Source organism: Ylistrum balloti, unplaced genomic scaffold (assembly GCF_031769215.1).
Source record: "Ylistrum balloti isolate Yb309-2 unplaced genomic scaffold, AGI_CSIRO_Ybal_v1 Utg370920, whole genome shotgun sequence".
Lineage (NCBI taxonomy): Eukaryota > Metazoa > Mollusca > Bivalvia > Pectinida > Pectinidae > Ylistrum > Ylistrum balloti.
In genome coordinates, this window is record NW_026782521.1 from 83,785 (window position 1) to 100,356 (window position 16,572).

Consider the following 16,572-nt stretch of genomic DNA (forward strand, 5'->3'; position numbering starts at 1 on the left):
ATTGTCTCATCGACACACATTAGTGTCCTAGCAAGTTTACAAGTTTACAAGTTTTATTAATCACTCCAGACACACCATAAGTGTGTAACAGGAGGTCAATCATCAGATACAATCAGATATGTCTAGCGACGTCTAGACTGTCAGGTTATTTTGATAATGGACTTTTAATAACCCATAAATCAATTAATTAATCAGTGTCACGCCATTGTTAGATAACTATTCTATTAATTTCGATCGTCACGCTCCCGTGCACTCACCACACAACGTGTGACTATCATCAGGCAAATAAGACAATGGCAATTTATTCTCACAAACATTAAATTGTAGAAAATAAATAATAATGCTGATAATAATACCTGGTAGGACAGGATTGACATAAGTATTATGAATTATCTCATTAATATCAGTAATTAAAGTATACCAACACACGTTGTGTTACATAACTGAATATTGTATGAAACTAGAATGCCCTACATAATAATACCGGGACATATAATGTTTTCTACTATTAAATATTGACTGTTGAGTACAGTTAAACAAATAACGAAAAGTGTCGTCAATTTCTTCTAAAGTAAACAAAATTACATAACCTATTTTCCCGTGGTATGTTAGGCTACCATATTCTATTGGTAACGTAGTATTGCGTGGTCTAAATTTACAATAAGATCTGGCTAGTTTTGGAGGCAGATCAAGCAGGTACTTTTCTAAACGAAGATAATTTTTATACATTCTTTAGTTCCATTCGGAGGAGAACAATTTTCATTTCACTAGTTTTTGAATTTGTCAGGCTGTTAATTTATAAAAAAAAATGCACTTTAGCCGATGTACTTCAAAACACCTTGACGGTTGAAATCGTGTATCATTCTGCATTCATCAAATATACTTTTCACATACTTTACCCATGAAATTTCACAATAGTACAAAATTGCTAACGGAATATTATTTTATTTATTGCGGATATTTTTAGCCACGGACTTAGAATATATCTAAACTGCAAAAAATCCAACCATTCTTACTCCTAACTTCTAGAGGAAATCTACGGCGTCCTCCGTATGACATCAAATTCGGTATGGACGTTTTGACTTAAATTATGTTTGCAAAATGTAAACGTTCGATAAGATTGAAATTACAGAAACCCTATACTTCACATCCATATCATACGCAGAAGGTTTGACAGCTTTGTCAAAGATATCCAGTGGACAATCTATAGAAAAAATTATGATCCCTATATTTGAATACATGAACACCTTCAATACACTACCGTTTGATATAAAATTGTGTCAAACAAGTTCTAGTATAATAAGCCCCAAAGTATTTAAAATCCGTAGCTTATTTCTATAACCGTACCATTATATGTAAAATAAAAATATTCAGGATTTTTTTTATTCTACTTTGATTTTGTTTTATTGACATCGGCTTTAATATGCTACCGGTTGGAATATTCAGAAAATACCTTTAATTGAGTTTGCAAACCGTCTGTCGTGTCTGATAGTGGTGTAGTGTCACCAGTGTATACTTTAACACATAGCTTCGGATATACATGCTATTCAGCCTCGATCTGGTCGCTTATATCAGACAGCCCTTTACAGTCACGTGATTTCATATAATTTTCTAAATAATTCAGCAAAAAGGTGAAAACAAAGAAGGGGAAAGATTGTCACCTTGACGGACCTCAGACCTACATGGAAATACGTTAGAGATCACATCATCTCTCCTCACTGTAGCCTTAATACGTATTTTAATAACTCGAAAACGTTTTCCATCAATACTATTAATCAAAAGTTTATTCCAAATAGCTACTGTCAATCACTACCTAAGGCCTTCTCAAAATCTATAAAACTGTAATTTTAAATACCAGTATTAAAAATATAGTCCAATACTTCAACATACAATGGCAATATTCGTTACACAACATGTCTTGAACAACCGTCTTTTTATTTTTATTTCAGCAGGAAGTATTGGCTCTTTAGACAAGTTAATCAATACATATAACACTTGGTTATTTTTGCCTTTTTTGTTTTTTTTAACCGGAAGTTTTAAAAGTTTAAAGAGATCTTCATTCCCAGTCTTACAAGTCTTCTTAGAACTACTTGTATTAATAATTTTCCGGTATTCTTTAGGATTTCTAGACCTTAATGATTGACGTTTATTGTTAATCTCTAACTTAGTCTTAGTCACGCAGATATTTAATTTTTCCCTTTACATACATTTCCTCTTTGACGTAACCATTACCAAAATTTTTATACAATCGTTTTCAGTTTCTATAGTTTTGGCGGATAGACTTACAATCTCTCATAAACCAATGTTTTTAAATTTAACAACATGGCTATTTTCATAATGATAAAGTGTGATTAGTACCAATGCATGTTGTGAATCATGAATAAGAAGATAACATATCTCCTGAGTATCGTTAAAGCTGACAAAATTAGTATATTAATCATCAGTAGAGTGATAGCGTATTATTTCATTGATGCTATTTATAGAATGACGTCACTTACTTTATGGAATCTGCATAAACACATTCGAGACCATCCTCCCACATTATAGGCTTATTTACATGTATTACCTCCTTATTCAAGTTTTCATACGTGTTGTTATTTGTACACAAATGTAAACACATATACCGCGGGCAATTTACATCAGACAAGGGAGATAATTCATTAATGAAAAATTCATCAACAACACCATGTGTATCAATGTTACCTATACAGTAATCAGTTATGCCTGTATTGTTATTATGTGTAAGATTACCGATACCTCGTCCGTGCGGCTATTGATTATAATCATATTACTGTGCTTACACAAGTCAAGGCGATATCCTATCATAATCATTATTTATGTTTAAGGTACATTGATACCAAACTATTGTTCACACGTGAAAAAGAACCGTGTTAAACTTCAAAGAAATTAGGGAGATCCGTATTTCTACCATTAAAATCACCAGGGTGACAAATAGTGATTATCTTGTGTATGGAAAGATGATAGATCGTTTCTACATCTTCAAAAAGGTCTGGCAAGGAATATTGTGTACTACTGGGGACGTATAATAATTTGTACAATACGTCCCTGTTATAATTTAAAAAACAAGCCCTAAAATCGAAAGGCCTGAAGACCGTATTCTCTGTCAGCCTTACAGCTCATTAGTATAACAAATAAACACATAAGAATGCAATGTACATGTGCAAGTTTTTCTCTAGAATCAAATATATTACTAATGCCAAAAGAAAAATAGTAATTTATGATGCTACATAAGAAAAATAAACGAAAACATGTCTCCAGAGAAATCGTGAAAAGCATTTGCATGCTCACAAACAACATGAGGCGAAACGAAACATGACTGGAAGGAAAAAAATCTCAGTAGTAACGTGAAAAAATGAAATGTGGGTGATAGATCCTGATTTTCAATTTGAGGAAAATCAAAAAGCGTTTTTATCATTTATACAAGCCCATTATTTGAATGAAAAAAATACATCGATTTAAGGTAAAATGCCCTACTTATTACTCATACTATGAACATGATTTGTCAAAACAGAGTGTAGATTTTTAGCTCATAAACAACAACTACTACCTATACCAGGTAAATTCTTTGAGCAATATGCTTAGAGTCCACAAATACAGTAGAAAATGCTTTGAGTCCACAAATACAGCAGAAAATGCTTAGAGTCCACAAATACAGCAGAATATGCTTAGAGTCCACAAATACAGCAGAATATGCTTAGAGTCCACAAATACAGCAGAAAATGCTTAGAGTCCACAAATACAGCAGAAAATGCTTAGAGTCCACAAATACAGCAGAATATGCTTAGAGTCTACAAATACAGCAGAAAATGCTTAGAGTCCACAAATACAGCAGAATATGCTTAGAGTCCACAAATACAGCAGAAAATGCTTAGAGTCCACAAATACAGCAGAATATACTTAGAGTCCACAAATACAGCAGAATATGCTTAGAGTCCACAAATACAACAGGAAATTTTTAGAGTCCACAAATACAGCAGAAAATGCTTAGAGTCCACAAATACAGCAGAATATGCTTAGAGTCCACAAATACAGTAGAAAATGCTTAGAGTCTACAAATACAGTAGAAAATGCTTAGAGTCCACAAATACAGTAGAAAATGCTTAGAGTCCACAAATACAGTAGAATATACTTAGAGTCCACAAACACATTAGAATATACTTAGAGTCCACAAATACAACAGGAAATTTTTAGAGTCCACAAATACAGCAGAAAATGCTTAGAGTCCACAAATACAGCAGAATATGCTTAGAGTCCACAAATACAGCAGAATATGCTTAGAGTGCACAAATACAACAGGAAATTTTTAGAGTCCACAAATACAGCAGAAAATGCTTAGAGTCCACAAATACAGCAGAATATGCTTAGAGTCCACAAATACAGTAGAAAATGCTTAGAGTCTACAAATACAGTAGAAAATGCTTAGAGTCCACAAATACAGTAGAAAATGCTTAGAGTCCACAAATACAGTAGAATATACTTAGAGTCCACAAACACATTAGAATATACTTAGAGTCCACAAATACAGTAGAAAATCTGGGTATATTTGCTTAACGACGGCTGTCTCCGCTTGACGAACTTGACAGATTATCCTGAAACCAACCCCAAATCGGGATACAAAATTGATTGCGGATGTCATTGATAAGGCGGAAGTGCTTTACCTCCTGGAAGATTTTCTAGTACATTTTCAATGCTAGAATGATACTTTTTGAAAAACGCGCATAAAATCTCCTTGTGAATCGTCTTATCGACGTATTATTGAACGTCCCTGATCCAACGAACCGTCCGGATTGCTATCCACCTGAACAGTTTTTTCTCGACTGGGAAGAAAAACTGCAAAAGCGAGTCTATGGTGTACAATGCCATAAAGGTATCGGAATTGGATATTTTGGGTCAAGACCCTTTAAATAAGATATCTTATAAACGAACAATATAATCCTAGCTAATGACAACTTGGTTTGTAATTGGGATAAGCGAGACGAATAGTTACATAGTTCTAGTAAAAGATATCGACGGTATGGTCCAAATATTGGTACTGGATCCTAACAAACAGATGTTTGTTGGATGCGTATTAATGGAGAAAATGAGGACAGTACGGACAAGTGGACATTTTTATCAAATTGACAATTCACTCGTCCGTGCTGTCATTATTATTTCCTTGTTTCCTTCCTAAGTTATATAAGTTTTGCCCCTTTTAAAGGGCCTTCGAACTGATGTTTGTCATTGAGACGATACCCGGCAATGGAAGGAGTCGCGGAGACAGAAAACCCGTCAATCAATCAGTCAATCATCGGCCGAAGGAATGATGGAGACACCTAAGTCTATTGTTCTCGATTATAGTTTATAACTTTGTATTTGTTTTATGCGTATGTGATGTAATCTATGTAATATTTGTGTCTTAGTTTGTGTCTAGATAAAGGGGCAGTTTGCCTCGCAAATTTGACATATTACTAGTCCGAACAGTCGTTATTACTCCATTGAACATATACACATAACTTGATTTAGGAATATCCACATTGCTGTACTTAGGATATTTAGGTAAATCACCATATCTCCACCGATGAAATCAAGTTCTTACACTACATCCAATAAAACTGTGAGATTGGTGATTCGTGTCATAGGCCAACGTGACTGAAAGTTACAACCGGAAATACATCTTATCACTTTCTTTACACAAATATTGCATATTGTTTACGTACGCGTTTTTGGTTTTTTTTTTTTTTACTAAAGTTTTTAGTAATTTCTTTTTTTTTATTGAATTTTTAACGTTTCATTAGTTTGGAATATTCAGCCATTTATATTCGTTCATTTTTGTGAGTCTGCTAGATATTAAGCCATGTATCTATGCCAACATCTCTCTGCGCGGAAACCAAATAGAAAAGATTGCTGAAGGAAAAAAACACACGAAAAAGACAATTGAGGAAATTCAGTAACTACCTAATTTAAACCAAACCTAGGAGTAAAACATTATTTAATGTCAGAAATTCTGCTTTTTCTTTGATTGGTATGTATTTGTCATATTTGTAATATGTAATATATATAGTTTCTGCTCCCTTGCGCTCAAAGAATTTTTAACAAGGAATATAAATGCAGGTGTCGTTTGAAACTCTTGTGTAGTTCGCCGATATTACAAACCTTAGTATCCTCTGAGATACCCGGAAATTCACATTACTCCAATAAAACGATATAACAGCGAATCAAACATCATTATTTGTATTCTACAGCATGTCTAGACAGGGTATTTGTTAAACTATCACCAATAATTAAATGTTTCAGCAAACCATTCGAAATTCACAGCGACGCAGGAAATCTTTGTCAACACATTTTACCAGCAAGTCAGTCCATCCGTCCTCCGTTCGTCTATCTGTCCGTTATGACACTACATTCAAGTCCCATTTTCACAACAAAATACAAATATAATAATATAGTTTAACTCTATATTACATAACGGATGATCTGCTGACGTATTGCTGGTGGTAACGCACGTGTACCCTTTCAATTTCATTTCGGGTGCTCCGAATTCTGTTCTCTGTGCCAACACGAGGGATAAATGTATGTTGATAGAGTTTAATTGTTTCACAATTTAAATAAGATTAAAGTTTATGGTGTCAGAGACCTAAATAAATAACCAAATATACATCTACATATGTACGTGCCTAGTTCTGATAGGCCCGAGACCATTTCATACATTATACATACCACGCCAATCAATTTTTATCACAGGCAACACAGTTGTGTGTGGTTTTAGAGATACAAATATCCTCAGGTTGTAAAAGTAATAAATATGAATAATGATAGAATAAGAACGCAAATTTACAAATGTTCTCCAGACAAATGCAAAATTAAAACTTGAGAGTTTGGTTAATTGAAAAACAAGAACCCCCGTGGACAGTCGTGTATGCAGTGACTATGCACGGATGCTTAAATATGGCTTTTAAAAACTTTAAAAGTGATAAGTTACCTACTGTAAATCTTCCACTGTAGTAAGTACCACTATACATGTAAATACAGGTAAGTCATTAGCCGACACAGGCAGCGTTAACCTTTAAGCTACAATTTGCAGTTAGCTTTTTGTGTACAATTAACAGGTATGTGAGTTCAGGTGACGTTGACCGCGATGTTAGGTATTTTATAACACAATGTGTCGACCTTCCTTGTTTACACGGTTCTCACTGCAGGACGACTTTGAGTATCAAGATTCGCGCAAAAATAAATAATTAGATAAATAAATAAAACCCCTGCCACATCAATTGCGTTACCTGACACCTGAACACGATATGACTGAAATTAATGACGACGATGTTTTGTATGTTTAATTTTCCTGTATGTTGTGGTAGTAACCTAATTATGGGGCTGAAAAGTAGTGGATTTATTATAAATGCAGTAAAACCTCACTTATAAAGTATGACAGATACTGAGAAATCGGTCATTTTTAAGCACTCAGGCGGTAATATAATGACGCTAAAATGCGATAGAACATCACATAAATATCGGTTTCTGCTGTATTGTATTGAATTATCTTATGGTGGTAAAACCATGGAAAATATGTTTATATATTAGGTCGACACCAGCATTTTTTCTATTTTGTAATACGAGTTACCTCCCGTTAAATATGTACCACTAATCTAACCTGTCAAAGTTAACCAACAATTACCATCTAATATTTTTTACCGAGTGTCTATTGTTTCGTGCTGATCGAGTCTAAATTCAGGTCTAGAGTTGAATAATAAGTCAGACGTGGAAAGCTACTGACCGATTCAAAATACCGATATTTGTATATTTATTTTTGGAACTGATCAGTAAGAAAGGAAGCGTGACGTTAAAAATGTTTAAAATGTGTGACAACTTGATTTGTCATTGATTACTCAATATTGCACTGTAATTTGTCGGACGAAAATCAAACAAAATTTGAGCCCAAGAAATCGCACCGTGTACATCCTTTGACCAGAGACGCAGTATAACTTGTCATAAGATTATGTATCTGTTGTGAAAGATTTGTGTCAGTTTCAACTTATGTCTCTCGGGGGTTCGCATTATGACTGATAAAATAATCTAAGACAGGGTTTATGATGTCACTTGTGTACTCAATCATTTCAGATAAAAATAAATAAATAAATAAATAAATAAATAAATAAATAAATAAATAAATAAATAAATAAATAAATAAATAAATGCAACCAGTAGCCTAGGCCTCACCCAAAATGTTATTCACCTCCGAGCTCCGTCACACTGAACAAGACGGAGGAGCCAACATTTGCTTTGAAAACAATCTTAAGTAATTTTTGATCAAGTAAGAGAAGTAATCAAATGTGGCCACTAGGGTATTTGCATTGTCTCTCGTATAATTTAGCAGAAAATTTGTTGAAGGTTTCGCCTACACTATTTCAAAACGGTCCCCGGCTTTATCAAGATCTAAACATAGAGTAAGGTATGGTAGACATTTCTTTCATTTATGTACTAGATTATTAGATGTTTAATTAAACGTTGTGAAATTACATATTAAAACACTGAAACAAAGCTATTTCATAAATCCCGCCCTAATGAAACCAAGTGAGCACGTGACCTTACCTACCGTTTTGGCCTTTTTACTCATGTCTTGCACTTCATCCGAGTTTGAAAAATTTTTTTTTTCTTTTATAATGAATAACCTTTATTGTTAGTATTTCTTACCGACATTATATACCACATTCACTAACTAAATAGTCATACATACATAATATGTTGTCGTTCTTTAGCCGAGTCGCATATGTTGCCAAAACGGAAATAGATAGAAAGTCGGTGACAGCGCGGATGAATAACGAATGAACCATCTGTAAATAAGGTGAAATAATGGAGGAAAAGTGCTGAACAGTTGTGAATTGTAGACAGAAATTCATGGAAAATACGAATTCTGTTTCAGAACAAGATGTATTCGGATTTTCCAGAATTCGATCACGACTACATTGTCTGATAGTGCTTAAAGTTACCATTTTTTTACGTAGCTGAGCAGTGAAGTGAAGTAAAGATGTAGGAGAATTGTAACAATCTGGGACAGACGGTTTCCCAAAAATAGTAGAACTTGGTAGACACACGTGTGTGGACTTATTACGAAGAAAATTTGGAAACCAACAGATTGAAACATGTCTAGCAGTAGACAGTGTCCAGCGGTGTCCACCAGGTTAGTATGATTGCTGTAAATATGTTTTTCGAACCCTGAAAACGTGAAATGGCCTCGTTCCAAAACACCAATCGTGACCCCATATTCCAATGAATACATGGACCCATGCACTATATGAACAACGTCACATGTTTGGGGACATGGTTCATGTTGTTTTTAATCAGTATGAAACTTAAACTTCCCGATAATTCGACATTGTTTTAATACTTCGTTCTGTATTTGACTTGTGTATCATAAGTAGTAACTCGAATGTGTTGGGACGAGTGGAATTTCCCCAGGTGGAGATCCCTTCAACGTCACTTAGATCTATTTAGCTATCCCCTATTCCGTCATCAGTGACATGGTGAATGTTTCCAAATTTGGGCTGAGTCTGTAGTAAAAGGGAGCGTAGGGAACGTTTCCAAATTTGGGCTGAGAGGGTCCATAATAAGAGTGCAGAACTTTGATGGTCATGTCTTACAACTTAGATCTGTTATATTGGTTGGCATCTTAAGAAGTAAAAAAGCTGGCTCCCAAAAAGTGAGAAATAAGCAATCTGCATCCAAACTGGCATTTAAACAATTATTGTGGAAGGAAATCGTCAAATGCATGCTTCACTTTTTATAGGGTCCGAGTTTTGACATTCATTGATGCCAGACCGATATGAAATGATAAATAGAACCTCAGAATGATTAAGACTACTACTGATGTAAGTTAGAGTGCTACAAGTGGAAATAGTAAGAGATTGACATCTTAATATTGTTAATTATGTAGTAGACTTAGTTAGGTGTGGGTTTGAAACATTATTCCTGGCCTCTCTATTCCAACCATGCTTCGAAATGGAGCTAGTTCTCAATATGCTGTTGATTGCAATATAAGATATGTTTACTACAGTGCTGCCATCTTCTTTGAGTAAAGTTTCTGGTCATGATCAGTTCAAACAAGGATGAAATCAGATGAATTTTCACATCATTTTCCAGATAATTTTTCACTTAAGTAAGTAGCACAAAAGATATACAAAAATCATTTCCATTTAATGTAACTGTATGATATCATTATTCAATACATCTTTGTTGCATATTTTCTGCATTTTGTAGCTTTGGTTGCTGATGTTCAGGTAATCATTATCCCAGGAGGTACAAATAGACATTGTTATTGCAGAGTTCCAATCTATTGACAACCTAACATGGACTGTCATTCGCACCTTCAGAATAAACTACTTGTTGGTACACGCAGATATACCTTATGCTGTGATAAAGACTGTAGTCCTTGGTTTTTTGCAACATAAATTCAGATTATTTTTACATGAACTTGAGCAAATCTTACTTCTTTGTGGTGCAGATTTTAGCAGGCACAGGACACTTTACTTCCCTCTTTACTCTTGTCCAATAACCTTGTGGGATGGTTCATGGACATGGGCATTTCAGCTTCATAGGCCCATAGCTAGCTTTTGCGGCTTTGCAGTTGAGGGTGGTGTTTATGTGCCCAAGTCAAGCATGGTCAGCCCTTGGATCAGTGACCAGTCCATTGTACCTCCAGAACATGTAACATTTGATGGCATTGAACTGGCCTGGTATCCTAAAGAGTGCCATGGATGGCATAGGATGCACATTGTTACTGAAGACTTGCTCGAGACTAGATGGTCTAGTTCCGAGGCAAACCATTATAAGAGCAAGAGGGACATTTGTGCTTTCTGAGGATGCTAGGTTGAACCCACGAGGGATGAAGCCCATAAGCTAAGAGAGTATCATAGATATGGGCATTTCAGCTGCATAGACTAGTAGCTATTTCTTGTGGCTGTGCACTTTTGACAGTTGTCTATGTACCAAAGTTAAGCAGCATTGAGCGTGTAGCACACGGAAGAGTGCCCCCCCCCAGTGCATGTTTTACTGACCTTGCTTAATCAGACGTATGATCATGTCATATTTGTGTAGACAAAAAGAGTCTAGTTGAACGAGACAAGTGATATCCAAGTGTCCTTCAGAAGCATATAATGGTAACCATTGAAGAGTTCCAAAACAAGTTGTCGAAAGAAAATGGTGGGTTATTTGCTATTTCCTTGTAACATGTTACATTTTATTGCATTTACATGGAAACGACAGATCACTGTATCGAGCCTGAATTGAACTTTACTTCTTATCAGGTCTCACAAGATGAGAAATAAATATCGCTGTACACCTAGATGAAGAATGACTAATCCTGAAAGTGTTTAGAAATACAGTAATTTTTCCAATAACATTACAAAAGACTTGTTGTCATGTGGTTATCTTTTTCCAAGTAATACATGTTGGACTTTCCACATTTCCATTTAATATGTGATTTATAGAATGAGTCTAAACATTATTATCTAAAACAGAGGGGAAAAAACTGATAAGTGTCATAAATTACGTACATTCTGTATCAAATGGAAATGAATTGTGAAGAATAAACTAATATGAAGCATAACTGGACAGTAAAGTGACTTATTTCTGCCATATGCTTCTGTTATCAACACCACAGATATACATATATAGCATTTGGAAGGATATTTCAAATGAGATATATATATATATGCACAGATTATATTTATATATATAATTAAGTCCTAATAATAACAGGACTCATGCTTTTTCTACATTTTATTTCATGCTGGTAGTTAGCAACAATTATGCTGTATTTCAGGGAAGTGTCATTTTAGTGTGTAATTATCTTATTAATTTCAGAGAAGTCTCATTTTCTGAAATTGTGTAATTATCTTATGATTGTTAATGTATACTATGCTGTTTATTCATGCTTTAATTTGGCATCAGATTTGATATGGCTGATCTTTTGCCGTTTTCACTACAATTTGTCAATGTATTAGTCAAAGTAGCAAATAGACTAAAGCTGCAACAAATAACAGATATTTGAGTAATTGTTCATTGTATTGGATTATTGGGATGGTAATGAAGATAATTATTTATATGTACATTATTATACGCAGTCAATTGTGTCTGAACGAACACCTGAATTATCCAACTTCCTGTCCTATGTATCTAAATTACATTGAAGTTTTTCTGCACAAGTTTTTCTGTCAATTTAATTTACTATTCTGAATTAAGGAATCATCTGTCCGATGCAACTGGTAACCATTATTTCTGTGTCCAGTATACCAAAAACAGCAATAGTACTATTTTATTGTGTGAAAAGCTAAGATGATCATCAGACAAACACATGTACATTAAGTCATGCTACCCAAGCAGTTTATTCAGGAACAAAATAATGTTATTTTCTAATTTTGAGCTGACATACCCTCAACTAGTTCCTCTTTAAGTTTATTGATCTGAATGAAAATATCATATATCACAAACAAATCACAACAGAACTGTAAATACAACATTGGTGTGCAGATCAACCTATTTTTGGCACCATGTTATTGTAACCAGAACATGGGATGTCAAACTAGATTTATGGCAGAATAATGAATGTCTTATGTTTAGTAAAATGCATCGCTTGCTTAATAGGAGAGAGTTATTTATTAAGCCATGACTTCTATAAAAATCTTTGAATATTTATAAAATTACAACAGGCATGCCCACAATAGAACATTTCTGTTTTTGAAAATCAGTAGCCAGTGTACACTTACTGTTTTGTTCTTGGTGTAATTGATTGTACCTTATTATGAGTCTTATTCGAATAATCGGCACTGTATTTGTACGTTATACTGGGTACAGGTAGGGGACTTGATCTCTATCAACACTGAAAGATGACCAAAGTGATTAATATACTCAACTTGCCCACTTACTGGTATCACTCTAGTATTTTTTATATTTTTTAGCTATTCATTATATATTCATAATATAGCTATTTACACAATGGAAGAAATTGAAACCAATACTGTTGTACCTCAATAATGACTTTCAAGCATTATATCGTCTACCATGATGGTAAGTTCAAGATGGAAATGATGCACACATGTTGCTGTTTATGGTAATTTCCTCAATACATTTGCAATGCCTCTTACACTCATTTGGGTGTGACACTTACGGTGAAGGCTGTGGCATTATGGATGTGAGAATGTATCAAACTTCTTATGTCACTGCAACAATTACAGGGCGTTGTGGACACAGAATTATACACAGTAGCATTTGCAAGTATGAAATGTTAAATCTGCCATTTCAACAATTTTTCATCTTTCATATGAATTCAGTCAGTACTATAATAGTAAGCACATCTTTAGGGCTTCCGATACACCTTTTCCAACCCAAGTTGTGTCAACCCACAACAGAATAACTAGGGTACCTGTGACATCCTTATTTTCAATCCAACATTATCAAAATGGTTGGTAGATGTTATCAAGTTGTCTTTTTTGTGGTATTTTACTCAGAGATGAGATGAAATAAATTGAGTATTGTTTCGAAATTTTAATGCACTGTGTAGTTAGAAATTAGAGATCTTTGAATCTTTCATTGATAATTGTTGACAGCTTGTAAAAGAAATCAATAGAAATGGGTACAAAATCATCTAATGAATAATTAACGACAAGATGGTTATTGCTGCTACGTGGATCAGATGGTGGGCGTTGTATGGTATCCCTATAGCTACTATCACATAGTGAATTTTTGATAAAGCTGCTGGAAGCAAGTAACATCATTTGAAATGACATATATAGACAAATATTTCTTATTTAAAATTCCGATGGTTGATTTTGCTCATTTCTGTTCAAAATATTAAAAGTTTGATTTTGATTTGATTTGTTACATGCATTTGTGGTAAAACATACAATGTATATGGGATGGGCAATATATTGATAGTGTCCACACATTTTCAAATACTCTATGGTGAACAAGGTTAAATAGAGAGATGGTGGATACATCTCTAGTGTGTTAATGTGTGGGAAGCCAGAAGGTTGATTTATATCTAGTCAAATTTCAAGTGTAGTAAAAATGTGTTTTTGGTTTGTTGAAATGAATATGCTGATGATTATATTGGATAATGGAAGGTGATTAAAATAATTCATTTGCTTAAGGTGATCATTGACAGAAATTAAACCAAAAGTGGAAAGAAAAAATAAAAGGCATATTATAGCGCAGTATCCAATTGCCACATCTGGGTCTCCAAAATGTATACACAGGGGTGTACAAATGGAATCGTGTAAAAAAAAAACGAGGCAAGCTAAGAAACAGATTTTGTATTGTTCCATGTATGATCATTTTTTACTTTTCTTATAGCACGCAGACTGCAGCAATATTTAAGGTATCTGTTTAGTCCATGATCAAAATTGAATTGTGTATGCTTAATCCAGAATGCTCAACATGACTTTCCAGACTGAACAAACTTTAATATTTCACTTTTCAAACTCGCTTTCTTCTGTCAAGCATTATGGATTAACCATACAGAATTCAACCTTGGTTATATGCTTAAAAGATACCTGGAATATTGCGGCCGTCTGTGCATTATAAGAAAGGTACAAAATGATCATATTTGGAACGATATGAAGTCTGTTTCTTACCTGACCTCGTTTTTACATGCTTCAATTTGTACACCTCTGTTGAACTTTTTAAAGACCCTGATGTGGCAATTTTACACTGTGGACAGAAAATCTGGAATTTTTGAGTATGAGGTCAGTTATGAATTTTGTTTTGCAGCATTTTGAATGAAGTTCACTTGCCACCGATCTGGTATCTGATATGGTATACTGTAACATGGGGGGGGGGGGGGGGAGAAATGGTCCGAAAACCTGCAAGGTGTGTTGTGTAAATTTCATCTGTAAAAAAAAAATGACAAGGATTTAAAATCCTTTTAGTAATTTCAGTATGAAATTTGTCAAGAATGGTGTGGAGTCCTTCTTAATTAGTTCTGCATTTGACACTTACATATGAAAACACATCGGTTTCATTTGATGGACGGATCCCATGTTAATGGTTACCAACAATAAACAGTTCTTGACATTGAGGTCAGTGCACTGGAAACCAATACTACATATTCCATACAGCAGATAGGATAATTTTATGGAATTTCTACCTAAGCTGGTGTCAGTGTACTGTGTTGTATTTATGTAACATTTTACACAAGGGAGCTCATTCACAGATCTGTCTGTCTCGGTGTGATCCTACAGCTATGAATACTGTTGACTGCTGTAGTGGCTGGCTTGTAGTTAATTGGGTGTCGCATCCCACACATACTTGGGCTAACCCCTGTAATGTATAGTTACTATAACATTTGGTTATTGAAGTGAGGTTATCCTGATGAGTTGTGTTAATGTGGTATTAATTGCATTGAGCTCAGATTGATTGTCTTAGTGTATCAGAGAAATATTCAAGACCAAGAATGTTGGAACTGATTTTTCTTTAAAATCATTATGTAAGATATCTGTAAGAAGGGGATGAAATTTCTTTTTCAAAAAAAAAATTCTTTTATTAGAATCAAGGTGCTGAGTAATTCCTTACTGCTCTACCAGCAGTCTGCTGTCAATGGTTCTTCAGTTTCATCAGTTTTGTAAGGGGTTAGGCCAAGTGTGTTTTCAATATTAAAATTCTAAACTTAGAATGAAATACTATGAAATTCTTATGATGTTGATGTAAAAAAAAAGAGAGAGAGAGAGACGTGTTGTGTATTAAATGCAATCCACCACAGGACCATTCCAGTGAAAGCAGATGTGTTGCTGATTGTGGATCATGATCAGTGTCAGTCTGGCTACGCAATGTACACAGACATTATTTACTATGTCGTGCATATCACTGTTTTAATACCTTTGGTTGTCATTCCATCATAATTCTGTTTCTATTCATTAAATCTTATAGAACTCGAGTGTAATTGTGTAATGTTAACATTCATGTCAAGGTTTTATTTGGTTAATGTTCAATGTTTTTTTTTTTTTAACGTTCCATGAAATTCTTTTTTGAATGAAAGACCAAAATTGGAAGGCCTTCCCTTACTCCAGTGGGAACTTCAAATACCTGCTGGCTGGGCTAAATTCTTTTTCAGCGCACCAATCCACTGAAAATTCCTAACTTGTCTTTGGTTACCAACAGGGGCATTCCTGTCGCTCCGAACACATCTTGTTGATTAATATTCATGTTTCTACCTATTACTGATTATACATATAACTATTGTCGATAGACTAGCGAAGATCAGTCACTGGTGACCTGCTCCATGTTTAGGACAGTTCATGTCAACACTGGCATGTGTACATGTTTGGACTGGAAAGCTCAATTTTCAATGAAATACTACATGTTGGATTTATAATTAAAGAGATTCCACTTATTTAAAATTTTTAGGTGTAATTTGTGAATTACATAGCAGTTAATTCCTTAGATTTACAAACTTGTTATGTCGATTAACACATTAAACAATTACATAACTATACAAATTTATATGTAAGTTTATTTACATTTAAAGAAGATGATTAAGTGACACTTGTTCTGTTGGTGTGATCAGCTTGAAAGTAATGCTTAGAA

General features: G+C 34.3%; 1 pseudogene; it reads left to right on the forward strand.

Moving 5' to 3' along the window:
- The first annotated feature begins 9,137 nt into the window (after positions 1 to 9,137).
- The window catches only part of LOC132559475 (uncharacterized protein DDB_G0284459-like), an 86,712-nt pseudogene continuing 79,277 nt past the window's right edge, over positions 9,138 to 16,572 (forward strand).